Consider the following 17,152-nt stretch of genomic DNA (forward strand, 5'->3'; position numbering starts at 1 on the left):
TTGAAGTAAGCACTAAAAGATAAACTTCATCCTAGAAAGATCCTACGTGAATTTTTGGTCTGTTGAATATTGGGGTGAAGCATTGGCAAAGCAGCATTTTTGTATCCATTCACCGCCACCACTGCCTTAAAAACTGACATCCACTGACCCACACCACGGTTGCAGCCCGGGCGGATGCCAGAGCAGTGCTGGTAGCTTCCGCTTCCGGGAAGGCGGAGCTTCGGTTCTAGGAAGCTCAATGAAGACAGACACAGAGAAACTGGAAGGATGCCAGGTTATGTTGCTAGATGCCAGCTGTAGGTATGCTCCGAGGAAGCTTAAGGAAAGCAGAACATGAAACGGATAATTATGCCTAGAGACAAATAAACTAAGAAGTATTTGCAAAAAATGCCTGTTGGCCTGGGCAAGGCTTGATGGGGCTGTACTGCACCGGGGTGGGCTGGGCTGGACTGCCTCTCAGCTCCCCCCGGAGTAACTCCCTGAGCGCTTGAAAAAGCTCAGAGACAGGCTACCTCAGCTAAAGTGTTCACAGTTTTGTTTGTTTACTTGTTTGTTTTTAAGTAACAGCACATCGTTCCTTTCAGAGTGTCTCCTATAAGAAATGGTATACACATAAACTGTAATGGGTTTTTGGGGGGAGCGGGGTTTGTTTTTTAAATTTTTTATTATGTTATGTTAGTCACCATATAGTACATCCTTAGTTTTTGATGTAACGTTCCATGATTCATTGTTCGTGTATAACACCCAGTGCACCATGCAATACGTGCCCTCCTTACTACCCATCACCAGTCTATCCCATTCCCCCACCCCCCTCCCCTCTGAAGCCTCAGTTTATTTCCCAGAGTCCACAGTCTCTCGTGGTTTTTAAAGAATCATTATATCACAGTCATGTCTCAGGGTTCCATTGCTGACAGCATAACATGCAACTTTGACACCTTGAGCTGAAGGAAGCTTGGTTGAGGTTAATTATGAAGTGCTAGCAAGTTAAATTTTGTCAACATCAGGACATTGTGATATATTTGCATATGGTTAATGGAGTCGAAAATTATGCACGAGGGCATAATGCAATTTTAAGAAGAGACTGATATTTTAGCAGTTCTCCTGTAGAATTCTGATACTATTTGGTCATAATTTGATTGTAGCATTTACAACATTGTGTTTTGCAGTATTCTTTTTTGTTTGCTTTTTTTCTTTTTGTTTTATTTGCTTGCCTCCTGCTCTGAATAGACTATTAACTTTGAGTGGGGCCACTGTCTCATTCACAAAACTGAACATCACAATGTATCTGTTGTTAGAACAAAATCAGAAAAAAATGTGTTCTCGGTCAAAATTGTTTGATATTTAATATTTCATGGAACCTCTGACCTCTTTCCCCTTTTTATATCCTATTCCTCAAGCCCTCTTCTTTCTATAAATATGGTACCAAGTACAAATATAATCTATTAGTTCTAATAATTTTTTGAATTAAATCTGATTTATATCATGACCTCATTTCATATTCCTCCAAATATTTAAAGGTAATTAATTATTTACTGTTTATTAAGCCCTCCTCGTGTGCACACAAGTGATCAGCATTAATTAAAACACACAGGCATCTCAATGAAGTCCATAAGCACTTCACAGAGATCTTTTATCTCCCTCTAAATGATACGCCACTTAATTATTTTATAAGGACACATAATTCCTCAAAAAGTAAGAGTCATCCAAAACACAGTCTTGTAAGAAAGCAAGAAAAATAAAATTCATTAAAACAGAATGAAATTACTATAGTACATGTCAGATTTATAATTTATACTTCCAGGAATATTTTTTAAACTATTTTGGAGATCCAAAGTTTCAATGTTCACATTTCAAGTTTTCATCTTTTCAGAAATCATTTTGAGCAATGCTGTGAGGTTTCTTGTCAAAAAGAAATTGAGCAAACAGGAATATAATCCATGTGTTCTGCCTCCCTGTTCACCTTGTTTGTTGAGTGTCTTCACTTTTACCAAGAGCTTTCTCCTCCAGCACTGGGAGAGAAATCACAGTGGAAAATTACAAAATTTTGACTGTTAAGTTCACAAATGCCTCCATCCAGGCTTTAGGGAGGCAGGATGTGAATGAAATATTATCTAGCAGAATCAACTGGCACTCCCCTCTCTGACGTCCTACCCAGCTAGATATATATTAGTGACAGAAGAAAAAAAAATGAAATACAAAATGGACAGTCCTGCACCCTGCCAGGTACCCCAGGACAGAGAAGAGGGAAGCTGAATTTTCAGATGTGTTTGAGCAATCTGGAGTACAGAAAACCAAATATAAGGCAAAGCAAACTCTTCCCTTCCATGTTGATCTCTGACAAGATAGCAATCTCCTCAGATTCCCCCACTGCGCGCACATTGAAAATAAGAGAGGGGGCTGCTGGGGAGCCATCCTGCCCCTCCCACGGAGCCAAGAACAGCAGAGAAGTGACACACGGCTGGCTAAAGCAAAAGTCTCCTAGTTGGCACAGAGGGACACTGCAGTGGAACTTGATGTCAGTGTGAGCACCAGATCAGGGTGCAGGACCCCTACGCAAACCACTAGAAAGAAAAGAACAAGACGAGAAGATTGAATATCCCGGTGTGTGACCATGGTGGACACAGGGTACCCACGAACCAGATGCCCCCTCCTCACCCACCGACACACATTTGCATGGCAGAAAGCCTGGCATTCCGCGATGCTTTTGCAGAGGAAAAGGAGGGAGAAATTTTAATTGTCTAAGTTAAATTCGAGATTACTAAGACAAATTTTGAAATGTTGGAATTTCCTCAGGAGATCACAGATCAAGCGTTCTTCCATTAAAGGGAAAGAAAACTCCCGGAAGTATTAAGTTCAGGTGTAAGAAAACAAAAAAACTTTGTAATTTTGCTTGTGAGCCTATGCTGTGTAAATTGTAGCCCAGCACTTGCATAGCAATGACAACAAATATTATGTATTAGAAACACAAAACATTTTAACTATTTAACAAATTCGAGGTGCGCTCTCTCTCTCTCTTTCTATATATATATACATGAACATGTAGCTTATATACATAGTTTTATTTGTTGCTCCTGACAACATGGCAAGGTAATTAAAGAAGAGAATATTAAACTGTGCCCTAGGATATAATGCAGGGCTAACAAGTGATTTCCCAAAGGTCAATCTGTTAATCAGTGGGGTGAGACAGACCTAGAACTTTCATCTTTGACCACAAGTCTGGTTCTCTTAATACTTCACCAAACCGTCACCTGAATTTGAAAGCTTAAAAAAAAAAATTCACTGGAGAAAACTGTAAAATAAATTGAGACATATGCCATCCCTGGAGGTAAATGATGCTTCTGACCAACTCCAGGGGGAGATGTCCTGGACACAGCTGTTCCAGGGCAGGCCGGATCTGATTAATCACTGTCCAACTAGGAGTTTAGATCTGCTCATTCATGGCCGGGCACAAGAGCACATGTAATATTTTACTCTTCTGGGTTTCCAAGGACAAAGGAGTGTACAGAAGAATTAATCAAACAAATCCGCAATGAATTATTCATTTTAAGTAATATATTATACACATTAATAGAAAATTATTTCCAAATATATGTTGCAACAATACTAAACATCTTGTCTCTAGAAACCCTAAATTAGGTATATAATTAAATTACAGATTTATTAAAATTGTCTAAAATTACTGCTATTCCAAAGCTTAACAATTTTTCAATTGTCACAATAGTTTCAGTTTCAAGGTCAGCGAATCTATGTGTCCAATTGTCAGACTCAAATCAAGTTCTATAAAGCCACTCCATCACCCCAAAAATCATCTCCCTCTTTCCAAACAGAAAGAATAAAAAGTATTTTCCTTCTGGGAGTTGGTAAGGAACCATACTCCATAAAACCAATTCAACCACAAAAAGAAGTAAATCTGCATATAGTCATAAAACTCATTCAGAATGCCCCCTAAGGAAGATACTGGCTTTGTCAAATTTGAAAATCCTGTTTTAAGAGCTGAGGAGTCCCCGAAGGAGTAGAAATGACAATATTCAAACAAACTTCAAGAGCCAGAATATTCACGTTCTCTGGGTTAAGTTTCTCTTCCTGGGCTGATACTGAAGAGCACTGCCCATGTTGGACTCTGTAACTCTTTTTATTTACGCTCCACTGGAGGACCAAGCCCCTCCTTCAGGTGATATCCCTTCACTTTACATATGTTCATATATTCATTCAGATTACATTCAAATTTTATAGCCTTGGAGATCCTTTATGCTTACATGTTCTGGTCTTCCTGTATTCATTTTCCAACTAAACTCTCAGAAGACAATCGTGTTTTTCTTATTTCCATAGAAAAATCTCATTGAAATCCCCTACACTGATCATGGCAATACTAGTCAGAATTCTAGTTCTGGGAGTAAAAGGTCATCATGTTTTTGAAGAAGAAAGAGGACAATAACAACAATAATAATGGTGATGATGGTGATGACAATATTAATAGTACCTACAAATTATGTTTAGTTCTTAATAATTGACGGAGAAGTATTCATACATTATCTCATTTAGGAGGAATAAAATGGAGCTACAAATCTAAGGACTACTCAGGGCATCCAGTCACCTCAGAACAGTACGTGCTGATTACTGGGAGACAGAACACGGCTGAAAACCTCACCTTGTAACAAGCTAACAACACCCCAACCTGTGACCCAGGGAAAGGGAAAAGCACTAAGTGTAGAAAATGAAGTCTCCGTTTATCTGGCAAGAAAAGACTTAGTAACCAAAGATGCACTTTCCAGTCCTGGTTTGGGCAAAGGGAGAGCACCAGGGTTCCAAGCAAAAAGAATGAGATCTCTCAACACTGGATGAAGCATCATGATAATAGGAAATCCAGGGCAAAAGTACATGGAAGTGCACCAGTTTGAAATGGTTTTTGCTGCAGATAGCAAACCCATGTCAACTATTTGTAGCTCTTATTATGTATTCAACTAGAAGTCCAGAAGGAGGCAGCTGAAGTATTGGTTCAGGCACTTGGCCAAGCTGTTTGTCATCCTCGTATTGGCTTGTCATCCCCAAGCTTTCCCTTTCTGCCACGCTATGGCTTCCCCAGCTTCAAATATCATTTTAGTGTTCCAAGAAAGAAGGAAGACTTAGAGGAAGATCTTTTCTTGCTGTTATTTTGGAATAAAATCACCTCAACCATTTCTGTGCAACTCATTGATCAGAATGAGGTCACATGACCAACCCAGACCAATGACTGGCAAAGGGGAATGAAAGTATTAACTGATTTAAATCAAATATTACTCATCCCCTAGATAAAAGAGGACAGTAGAAGAGTTGAGATAAAAATTGAAAAAAGGAGAGGAGGTGAAGAAAAATCTTTCCCTTTTCCTTAGGACCGAAGTTTTGAAATAGGTGAGCTCCCTGACGTCAGGCTTCCTGCTGTCTCCGTTCCCCACCCCAGTCCCTGTTGTCTGATGGTAGCCGGAACACTGCTCCCTAGAAGTGCAGGGTGGATGCCTGCTCTGGCCCTCAAGGAAATTAATGTTTGGGAGAAGTGGTGACATTTTGGATCAATTTTGAAAGCAGAGTATTTAGTGAAGGATTAGATCTAAGGTGTGAAAAAAGGAAAAGAATTGATGATGAGCCCCATTTGGGGGCCTGAACAAGAAAGCCAACAATGAAGATGGGGTAAATGATAGGAATAGACATTCATCTTTCCCTCCCTTTCTCTCTCTCTCCCTCCTGCCTCCCCCTCCTTCCCTCTTTCTTTCTCTCTCTTTCTCTCCCTACAGAGATATGAAGTTCTGTTCGATTTGTTTTTCTTTATTGAAGTTCACAAGACACCAATCATTTGGGGATGAAACTCAGACCAAGGAAAGCAGCGATTATCTGTTAAGACTGCTGAGACCTTGTAAACCAAGATTTTGGAGAAAAGAATAATCCATGTAGACAAGGTCCTGAGATGAAGAATAAGGGAAAAAGTGAGTGAAAATATTTAAACTTTCTGGCAATTAGTGGTAAAAATAGACAAAATAATGAATGCACTTAAATTGTTTCAAACTCTCCAATGCCCCGCCGTCAGTTCGGCCTGCATTATTTGTACTCTAAAGGGAGCTCCTTATTAGGCATTTCCTGAAATCGAATCTAAAAACAGGGCAAATAACGTCTTTTAAGGCTTTAATCTAATCTTAAACAATTGAGACTTTTTCCCCCACTATTGTTCTTTTGAAATAGAATAAAAGTGAGGGAAGTCATATTTTGAAGTCCACAGGGAAGCAAGAGGGAAACAATATCCTTTTATCCTTTCTCTATCTTCCAAAAGTTATGCTGTACCTGTTACTTCCGATTCTCTGAACGAATAGCACCAAAACAGGGACTCCATAAAATCAGTAAAACATACACTGCTTAATTTCTGTCAGAGGCACCGTCAATACAGGAATATATTACCATCCAATGAGGTTTCAACTGCCAGCCACTGAGATGGCCAAGATAAATAGCCAGCATCCTCTTAATCTTCAAAGGTACTTGTTCCTACTGTCATGAAAAACTCCTTCTCTCATCTGATGGAGTTTACCCTATAAATTAAATCTCTCAAGTAATGGAAGAAATAACCCATGACACTAGTGAGGGAAATTAAATTAGAGTCACTAATAGCAGGTCAGCACAGTCTGAGCAGAGGTAATGGAAGTGACCACATAAATGATAAGCAGTTCCCCACGAGGCGGTGACAAGTGTCTCCCGGCGAGTATGACGAGCATTCATCTAGGTGGCAAGCAATTCACAGTCAAGACACTCACATGTTTATAGTGTGGCTCAGCCCCCATCTAGGCCAGAGCATGTCAACCTTTCTGAGCAAGATGTTCTAATTCCCTCGTGAAGGCCATTAGGAAGAGCTAAAAACGAGGCTCCTTGTTTCCTGGGTAAATCAATTTCTCATCGCCGGGAAACCTTTCTGGCCAGAGCAGATGACCTTTAGAGACAATAAGAATCCCAGAACTATCCTTAAATAACTTTATTTTCTAGAGGGCTAGAGAGAAACGAAAGCAAAATTGTTCCACAGTTGAGCAGTCAGAAAGTGACTGAAACAAATGCACTCACTGGAGCTTCGTTATTAAGGCGTGGGGAGCGTGGTAATGCCAATGACAAAGTAAGCTATTATGTGGGAAAGGCAAAATGGTACCTTGCACTGTACAGGTAGCCTTTCTTGGATCTCAGCTGTGATTTACTTTCTAATGCCCGATCGAGATCACTGGACTTCTGATATCAACATAATAACCAAGTAAATAATGCAGCTGCTGAAAATGCGAACAAGAGCAGGTGGACAGGTGGTGGCCGGGGCAAAGAGAGCAGTAAAGAGTCACTTCTAGCAAACCACTGAATGATCCGATGGCTGCAATTTAATATAGGCAATTAAAATATTTTTTACTAAGATCTGGGATTATAAATTGTAGGATCATAATAAATGACCATTTTTAAAGAGAGAAATGTCTCTATTGCCTGACAGATTATTTGGAGTATTAACTGAAACGTGCACTTAAATCATTACGTATCTCAGATGGCAAAGCTCTGTTTATTTCAGTACAAAGCTTTTAAGTGTAATGTCCTTATGGTCACTGACTTACAAAAACAAGTCACCTTCGCATGCTCTCTGCTTTAGTCAGATAGTAATTAGGCATTGTTGGTTGTAATATTCAGCAGTTTTTATTATTTGCATTAAAAAGAGAAAATTAAAAAACACCAAGGATAGAAAGTCATTTGCCCCAAGTTAATTTTCTACTTTTAAAATAGGAATATGTTTCTTGATACATAAAGCAATATGAAAATTATCTTTATTTTCATTTTTAATAACTCAATCTTAGAACAACTAATCAAGAAAAGTACTAACTAGAGTTGGATAATATTACGCTTCGCTGGTATATGAAGTCAAGTCAAAACACAGCCCTGGAGTCAGAAAAAAAGAAAGCGAATGGCAAGTTAAAACAGTGTTTAACAGGGTGCTCAGGTGGCTCAGTCCGTTAAGCAACTGTCTTTGGCTCAGGTCATGATCCCAGGGTCCTGGGATCGAGTCCCACATTGAGCTCCCTGCTCAGTGGGGAGTCAGCTTCTCCCTCTGACCTGCTTGTGCTCTCTCTTCTTCTCTCTTAAATAAATAAAATCTTTTTTTTTTAAGTGTTTAATAGAATAGAAAGCCTAAAGAATATTTTGGAAAACACATGATCTGCACATTCTTTGAAATTTAGTAAACCAGGCAACGTGGGCTTCTGGGAACATGGTGATTTAATGGCTAAACAGTACATGGGACTATGCCTTCCTGCTAAATTCCCATGTCATTTGGTCAAAATATTTGTTTCTCTGAGTCTGTTTCCTCATCTATAAAATGAAATTATAAAAATTAAAAACTTATCGAATGTGTTTAGAAACGGAATTTTACATGGGTTTTATTGGGTGTATTGGATAGAACTCAATCATTTCATACCTGACACGATGATTAGCAATAGAGTGAAGCTGTGAATTTAAGTGCTGTGAAATGTGAAGGAGCCCACACTTAGCTCCAAACATACACACGGTCAAAATTTTCCCCAAATCTTACTAACTCGTTCTTCTGCTTAATCAAATGAAGGAAGAAAGGGGACCCTATTTAGCAAAGGATAACATAATTTCTTTGAATTATTCATTTTCAATTACTGTTCTGTTTTTACCAAAATAGAATATGGAAAAATGGGAATCTTTCAGATGTTAGTAGCAGTTTTCTTAAAATAGCATGTCTTGCCTTTCTTTCATAGGGTAAAAATATCTCTAAGTCTTGCTTACAATGCCAAATCAAATCAGAAACTTAGTAAAGAATATAGAATGAAGAAAACAAATCTTTACTGCTTCGTGAGCAAATATTTATTTATTTATTTATTATGAATTTTTGCTTTTCTTTATAGATCTTTCCCCTTCCAAATGAACTGAGCAAGACTGACCCTAACCAGATTACTTTTAAAATTAAATGAAATAGTTATTTGTTATAAAAAAAAAAATTCACCTATTTCCTCTCTCAGAAAGGTCTACTAAGTTTAGTGACATAGGAAATTATTGACAACATATTGAAAATGAACAAATACTATTCAAAATACTAATATTAAATGTTGTTTTTAAAAACTAGACAATATAACTATATAATTTTTATGCACACTTGGATATGTATAGTCACACAACACACACAAACCCCTCCCACACATACACATATATACCCACTATTATAATATAGTCAGATTATGGGTAATTTTTGTTTTTCTCTGAATTTTTCTGCATATAAATCTTTCTACTCAAATATGTGTAGAATTTGTAATGAGAAAATGTTACAAAATAAATGTAAATTTTCATTCACCAATATGGAAGAGATATGCTAATATATTCTAATAATACTCTTGCATTGATCATTTTACTAGGCAATCTTAGGTGAAAGAATGTGTCAGATTAATACCACTTAACACAAAATTGGGCCAGTTTTTTAAAAATACAAGATTAATAATATTATCTTGTATTATTGTATAGTTAAGTATCTCAAATTTTCAAGTTACCTTTCAATTTAATTCACAACTGTGCAACATTTTGTGCCAAAAATATACAATCTTTCTTGTTATTAAGATGGGTAGAACAATTTCATATTTCCCTAGTATGAATTAGGTATTATTACTATTGACTATCATCCAGAACAGATGAGATTTGACAATACAATGTATACATGGCAGAGGCAGGAAAAACAAATGAGTGAAGTGAGAAGCTGACTATGTATTGAACAATAGGGGGTGGTGAAGAGATCAGAAATTACTCTGCTCAACTCGTTGCCATGAGGCTTATTGAAGGACGGATATTCCATCTCTTTGAGAGAAGACAAAAATCTGGATTTTCAGTTGCAATCGACCAATTTTTAAAACATTGTGTAAGTTAACCAAAGCAATAGTGCTAACCTAATATATCTTATTGTAATCCTGATCAGTGCTAGACTTGAGTGTTTCAAATATACTATATTTCTGATCACTAATGTTTGTGGCCATGTCAATTAGTTGCCAACTAAGATTTTATAAATCCTCTCACCAACTCTGTAAAGATTGATTATCCATATGATCGATTTATATTTATAAAATCCTTTGATATTTGCCAGTATGTGAATTACTGTTATTTATCGAGAATTAATTTCATTAGTCAGAAAGGATAAATAAACCTCTGGGAGAATCCTCCTCAATGATCCCCAAAGCAGTAACACATAGACACTTCTTTTAAGGATTTTTAAAAAGAATTGTTCAACCTAATTAAATGGTATGAGTATTAGCTTCTTTTATCCCAGTCATTTGAAATAGATAGTTACCATTAAGTGGTTTCATTCTTATTTGTTTCGATATTTAAAATGCTACAGATAATGAATTAATATGGTATTCATGTAAGCCTCAAGGCCTAACCCTAAACATACATTTATCTATGTAACGCACCATCAAGGAAAACACCATCATCATAAAACCTTCTAAATAGGAACCTCTGTGACACATGAAGCAGTCCATCGATCTGGCAACTTCTTTGTTGGCGAATCATTTATTCTTAGTCTTTTCTCTGATTTAGTTAGAACACACTGATTTACTGCCCTTCCAAAAAAAAAAAGATATCAGTTTATAGAAATAGAATGTGCTTCAAGATCCAGACAAGGTCAGAAAATTGAGTCTGCTTGAATATGTAGCCTTCACTCCTCTATTAGCATTAATTCAACACATTTATATATAGTGACTATTATGAGCTAGCCCATGTGTCCAAGTGCTGCAGATAAAGTGAAGGAGCTAATTTCATGATTCTGGCAGAATGAGACAGACAATAAAAACTAAATGAGAAAATGTCCTAGAATAAATGTTCTGTGAACAACTAGAGTAATGTGATATAGTGACAAGGGTTACCTTAGATTGAGTGGTCAGGGAAATCCTCTCTTGAGGACATCTAAGCTGAGACCTGAATTACCAAAAAGAACGCTCACCGTGAATAGATCAGCAGAAAGAGAATTTTAGGAACAGAGAGAAGACCAAAGTTTCTGGGGACCAGCGGCAAAGGAGAGAGTGTTGAGACGTGAAATCCAAAACAGAGGCAGAGATCAGTTCCTGTTAGGCTTTGTAGGGCATGGGAGAAATTTAGAGTTTGCTCTAAGTAAACGTAGGAAGTTAAGCGATCTAATGTCTGTTTACAAAGATCCCTCTGTGGACTCTGTGGAGAATGAATTATACAGAGGCAGAAGAGCAAATAGGGACAAGTATTCCAGGGAGGGGTGATGAGGGGTTGGACCAAGTAGAGGTGGAAATAGAGGAGATATGTTTTTGCAGGTGGAAACAATGTTACTTGCTAATGATTTGGAGGTGGGAAGTGAGTGAAAAAGAGGAAGTCCAGACTCACAGCTTTTGATTTGAGCAATGAGGTGGGCAATACTGTTATTGGCCAAGATAGAAAAATGAGGGAGAAACAAGTTTGGGTTTCGGAACAAGTTAAACATGTGGTGCCTTGTAGACATCCTGAGAGAAGCAGAATGGGCTAGATATCTGATTCTCGAGTCCGTGTAAGCAAACTGTCAAGACTAAGACATTGACCCAGGAGGCATCATCATAAGGATGGTATTTAACATAATAGAGCAGGAAAATATTACCTAGAGAGAAGGTGTCCAAAAGGAAAACAAGAAGTCCAGCCCAAACCCTCAAGTACTCCAACTTTTAGACATTCGAGAGGAGAAAGCAGCAAAAGATAAGGAACATCCAGTGAAGTGGATAAAAAACAGAAGCCAAGGGAAGAAAGTTTCAAGAACATTGCTCAGGTCACGTAAGGTACAGAAGGAGAAACTTGCCACTGGGTTTGGCAGTACGTTGATCAGGCACAGCAGAGTATCCGAGGTGGAGCAATAGGACTGTGTCGGAGAGTGAACTAGAGGGGACTTATCAGAGACAGTTGACAGTGAGCAACGCTTTCCAGAAGTTGTGCCTTGAAGACAATCAGAGAAATAGGGCAGTAGCAGCAGAAAAAAAAGGTTTTACTTTATTTGTTTTCTTCTATGCCATGCTGATGTTACCTGGTGACCACCATGTTTTAAGGTCCCCTCAGCTTGATTAAACTTCAACCTTTTTTTCTGATAGGCCCCTGACCTCCCTTTTCTGAGGGCATTTACTTACACACCCACCCACACACGCACACACACACACACAACACAACACACCTTTTAATTATAATTCTTTCTCTGACCCTTTGAGATATAAATCTTTTTAAAGGGTTCTTGTCAATTTCATAATATAAGATTTCTTTCTTAAGGATCTGGGAGCCAGCTCTTTAAAATGTAATCAAGAAAGATAGTATCCCAGGGCGCCTGGGTGGCACAGCGGTTAAGCATCTGACTTCAGCTCAGGGCGTGATCCCGGTGTTCCGGGATCGAGCCCCACGTCAGGCTCTTCCGCTATGAGCCTGCTTCTTCCTCTCCCACTCCCCCTGCTTGTGTTCCCTCTCTCGCTGGCTGTCTCTATCTCTGTCAAATAAATAAATAAAATCTTAAAAAAAAAAAATGCTTAAAAAAAAAAAAAAGAAAGAAAGGTAGTGTCCCAGTCTCCTTAGTTTCCGAGGGGAGGGAATCACCTAACTTTGGTGGGGCCTTGTTCCAAATTACAAAACTATTTCTTGTCATAAAGATACACAAGGATTATTAGCAAATACTGTTGGCCTACGGCCTCTTCCTAACAACCTCCAGCGCTTTTCCAGTTGCTCACCCTAGCCTTTATAACTCCACCTGGCTGGCTCAGTTGGTAGAGCCTGTGACTGTTGATCTCAGGGTCATAAGTTTGAGCCCCACATTGCAGGTAGAGTTTACTTAAAAACAAACAAACAACAAAAAGCATTAAGGGCACCTGGGTGGCTCAGATGATTAAGTGTTTGCCTTCAGCTCAGGGCGTGATCTCCAAGTCCTGGGATTGAGCCCCACATCGAGCCCCACATCGGGCTCCCAGCTCTCAGGGAGTCTGTTTCTCCCTCTCACTCTGCCTCTCCCCATGCTTGTGCTCTCTCTGTCTCTGTCTTTGTCTCTCCCTCCCTTTCAAATGAATAAATAAAATCTTTAAAAATCTTTAAAAATAAAAAGAATAAAAATTAAAAATAAATAAAAAATTTTAAAAGCATTAAAAAACAAAACCCTACTGTTCTTTGTTTCGGTGGAGTTGAGTTCTAGTCTCAGTCTCCTATTGCAATGGCCTAGAATAAATTCTTCCTTATTTGTTTTATTTTATCTAGTGCAATTTTTGCTTTGACACTGACTCACCCTCCATGTTCACTCTTCACTTCCTTCACCTACTGAATGTGCTCTCTTGCCCTCTGTCTGCCGGTGGAGAACACAGACAGGCAGGACCTTCTAGAGGGAAGGAGAGAGAGGAAGAAGGATTTTATGGCCCCAACCCAAACCCTCCCCATGAGGTCACAGGGGTTGACTGTGCCCATCCCTTAAACAGGAAACAGGTGCCCTTTTAGGCATCTTTTTCCACATAGCTCTCTCTCCGACCCCAGGAAATGGCTCACTCCTCTCATCCTTCAGGCCTAGAGACTAAAAGTAGATGTGGGAAGTTGGAAGAGTCTTACTTCACTGGTACCACACTCCCTGTCACGGTGGCCCTACTACACCCTATCCATACCTGTGTAAATAGCCTCTTTATCAATACTTTCTTGAATTACCCAACTGAAATACGCCATCTGCTTCCTGTAGCAATGCTAATTGATACGTAAGCTGAAAAGAAAGATCTAGTATCTTTATGATGCTGAAGAGCTATGAGATAATTATAGGAACAAAGTCCTTGAGAAGATACCATAGTATGGGATACAGAACACGTGTGGAAGGACTGGCCTTTAATGGGAGTAGTGCAATAGGAGAAAAGACAGTTTGCAGGGTTAGATGAAGACTGGCCAGTCGGGTAGATCTAATAGCAGGAGATGAGGAAGTTCAAGTCTGTAGATGTGTGAGGCAAGGTCACAAATGGTGAGTGAGTCAGGGTAAAGGTATAGGAGCTTTTAAAGGAAGTATAATGTAGTCTTCATGAGGCATAGAAGGACCAAAGCATGTTCGGCAAGCAAACTACAAATGCAGGTGTGTGTGTGTGGTGCCCTTTTAGATCTATGTTCACGATTTTGATGGAGGGCAATCAGCAGAATTGGTAGTTCTTTCTCCTGGACATGGATTAGACAGATAGTTGGGCTTAACTAGGGTTCCAGTTTGACTCAAACTAGTCTGATATTAGGAAAAAGAGAGGAGAAAGTTAAGTGGCTGTCAAGGTATTGAGAATAATAACTAGTATCACGGAACCTGCCCTGGATACAGTGAAGGTGAGGACCCAATATCACTAAGGATATCACAGACCAAGTCGAGATGCTTGCAGTTGGATAGAGAAAGAAATAATAAAAGTCTGCCCACAAAACAAACATTAATATAGATTTTCTTATTTCAGGATAAAAAATGAACAAATTCACTTTTTCTTCTAACATGGGTAAGATGTGAAACCAGATAACCCCATATACACTTACTGATCATTTGTGTTTTAATAGAAATGTGCTAAGCATCAAAGCAGGGTACAAACAACTCCAATAAAAGAAAAAGAATATGGGTCTTTCCGTTCTCTGACTCCATCCAACTCCAAAGAAACAAACATGAGTGGATGGGCCTGAGGCTGCTGAAGATACAGAGTCCCAGTTAGGTCTGTAAGAACCCTGGGAAGCCTGATTACATCACCATGCGCCACACCTGCTTGCAGGGAGAGGGCTGGGGGAGGGATGAGGAAGGGCTAAGGCATTCTTCTACCTTTGAAAAACACGCCCTAAGGAAATATGTATATGTGGGTATGTATATATTTTAAATGTATTTTCATATATCTTATATGTATGTGTGTATCTGTATTTCCATACACACATATATGCACACATACATAGACATATGTAAAACAAAATAAAGAACCACCAGAATCAGGACTTGAAGATTTTGTTTCCATGCCCGACAACCAATGTTCAGTGTACAGTGCTCGGATATGATGCAACCGTGCTCTGGTTCACTTCTACCATCTCGATGTAACATCAGATATACACACGTGCTTTCTCGAGGCTTCAGTTCCCTCGCCTGTAAAATAAAAAACTAGATTAGATTTTGTGTGAATTTACTTCCACTCTAAACGCTTGAATTCTCAGTGAACCAATATTCAGAAATGAAGGAACATTGATGTTTATGATGAATGACAACACTTGGTACCTAGGGGTGGCTTAGGCTCAGACTAGAGGTAGGGTCTTTGACCAACTGCATGGGTCGGAATCGCTGCTACACCACTTGCTTGCTTATGGGCTTGGAAAAGTTACTTGACCTAAGTTTCAGTTTCTTCCATTGTAAAAATGGAGTAATAATTATATCATGGAGTTCTGGTGAGCATTGTGTTAGCACATATAAAGTACAAAGAATAGCAGCGTCTGGCACACAGTAAGTGCTCAGTAATATTAGCTATGATTATCACTATTAGTATTAAGTTAAAAAAAGTAGGTATGTATTATGTAGCGGTAAGTATTTATGTGGTCATAAAATTTTAGTTACTGTTCAGGGTGGACAAAGCATTAATATTCTTAGAATGGAATTCCGTTTCTGACTCAGAGCCAACACGGTCTGCTGCAGACAAATTACCCTCACCCATTCCAGCTGTTCACCGTGTGCTCTCCAGCGATCACCCAGCGGTATTCAGATCAGGCCTCAGGCACAGTCCGTTTTGGAACTTCTTTCCCAAACTTCTCTTCCCCAATTCCAATCCCTCCCCTCCCCCTTGACTCTAATCACCCTGGAAATTTTACACAGCATCAACCACAAAGGTCCGCATTAGAACTGGTTAGAAGAAGTTCAACCACAATTTCAATTAGAATTTAGTAACCCCATTAGCCTTACGATGGGGTAGGATGATGTTAGTCTCTGATCCTGGAGAAGTGATACAGTTGTTTTTATAGCTAAAAACACAAACGTGTTTCAATGCCAAGTGTGATCGTTATCTCCTTCTAGCAACTGAATCCTGAAGTCATACCTTCATTAGGTGAATGTATTGGGTGCCTATGTTTCTCCTTTTTCTTTAAATAAGTAGGTAATTCCTAAGAGCAAGTCTGTGATCTGTTGAGCCAATAATTTTCATTTCTTCTGTAGCTTTTAGTCCACCCACATCAGAGCAATTAAAAGTAGTAGTTTCATAAGAATAGAGAGACAAAAGTAGCCTGGATAGGTAGAGAAATAGCTGATTATAAAGGACCTCATACGTCAAGCAAAGAATACGGTTATTTCTGATACTAATGAGCACATAAAGCTATGGTTTATTTTTTTTAAGATTTTATTTATTTATTTGACAGAGAGGCAGAGCACAAGCAATGGGAAGGGGCAGAGGGAGAGGGAGAAGCAGACTCTTTGCTGAGCAGGGAGCCTGATGCAGGGCTCGATCCCAGGACCCTGGGATCAGGACCTAGGTGAAGGCAGACGCTTAACCGATTGGGCCACCCAGGTGCCCCAGGTTGCAGTATATGCAAAGGAAGTAACACAATCAGATTTTCATCTCAAGATCTCACAGACTCCTCAGTTTTGCAACCCATCTGCATTAAAAGATGCAACTTTGTAGCTAGATGTGTGTGACTCTGAATCACTCAACTAGGTTGCAGATGTCCTTTTCATCCTATCTTCTTCCTCTCACTCCTTCCTGTTAGCACCTAGTAGAGTATTCAGGGAGCACTAATCCACCGAATCTCCCTCACTCTTAAAACCCACAGTAGACCCAATACAGCACCAAGGACACAAAGAAGCAGAAAATATGACTCTTCCTCTAAAATCATTTAAAATGTTGCTGGACATAAAAGATATTTATTGAACTTCTATCACAGACCCAAAACCATCCTCTGGGACAAATATGAATAGAGAACCATCACAAAAAATGAATAAAACTAGCATGGGAGTTTCAACTAGAATCTGGAATCTAGAATCAACAATCTCTCATGTACTTTCCTTATATCCTGATACGTATCGTCAGATCGCTTTACAGCTTATAAATATATTTATGCATTGGTTTGAACTGTATGCATATTAGGGCAAAGAGAGTCTTCCAAAGAAGAAACGCAAATGGACAAAGGTTATGACTGA

This window comes from Ursus maritimus, unplaced genomic scaffold (assembly GCF_017311325.1).
Source record: "Ursus maritimus isolate PB19 unplaced genomic scaffold, ASM1731132v1 scaffold_13, whole genome shotgun sequence".
Classification (NCBI taxonomy): Eukaryota; Metazoa; Chordata; class Mammalia; order Carnivora; family Ursidae; genus Ursus; species Ursus maritimus.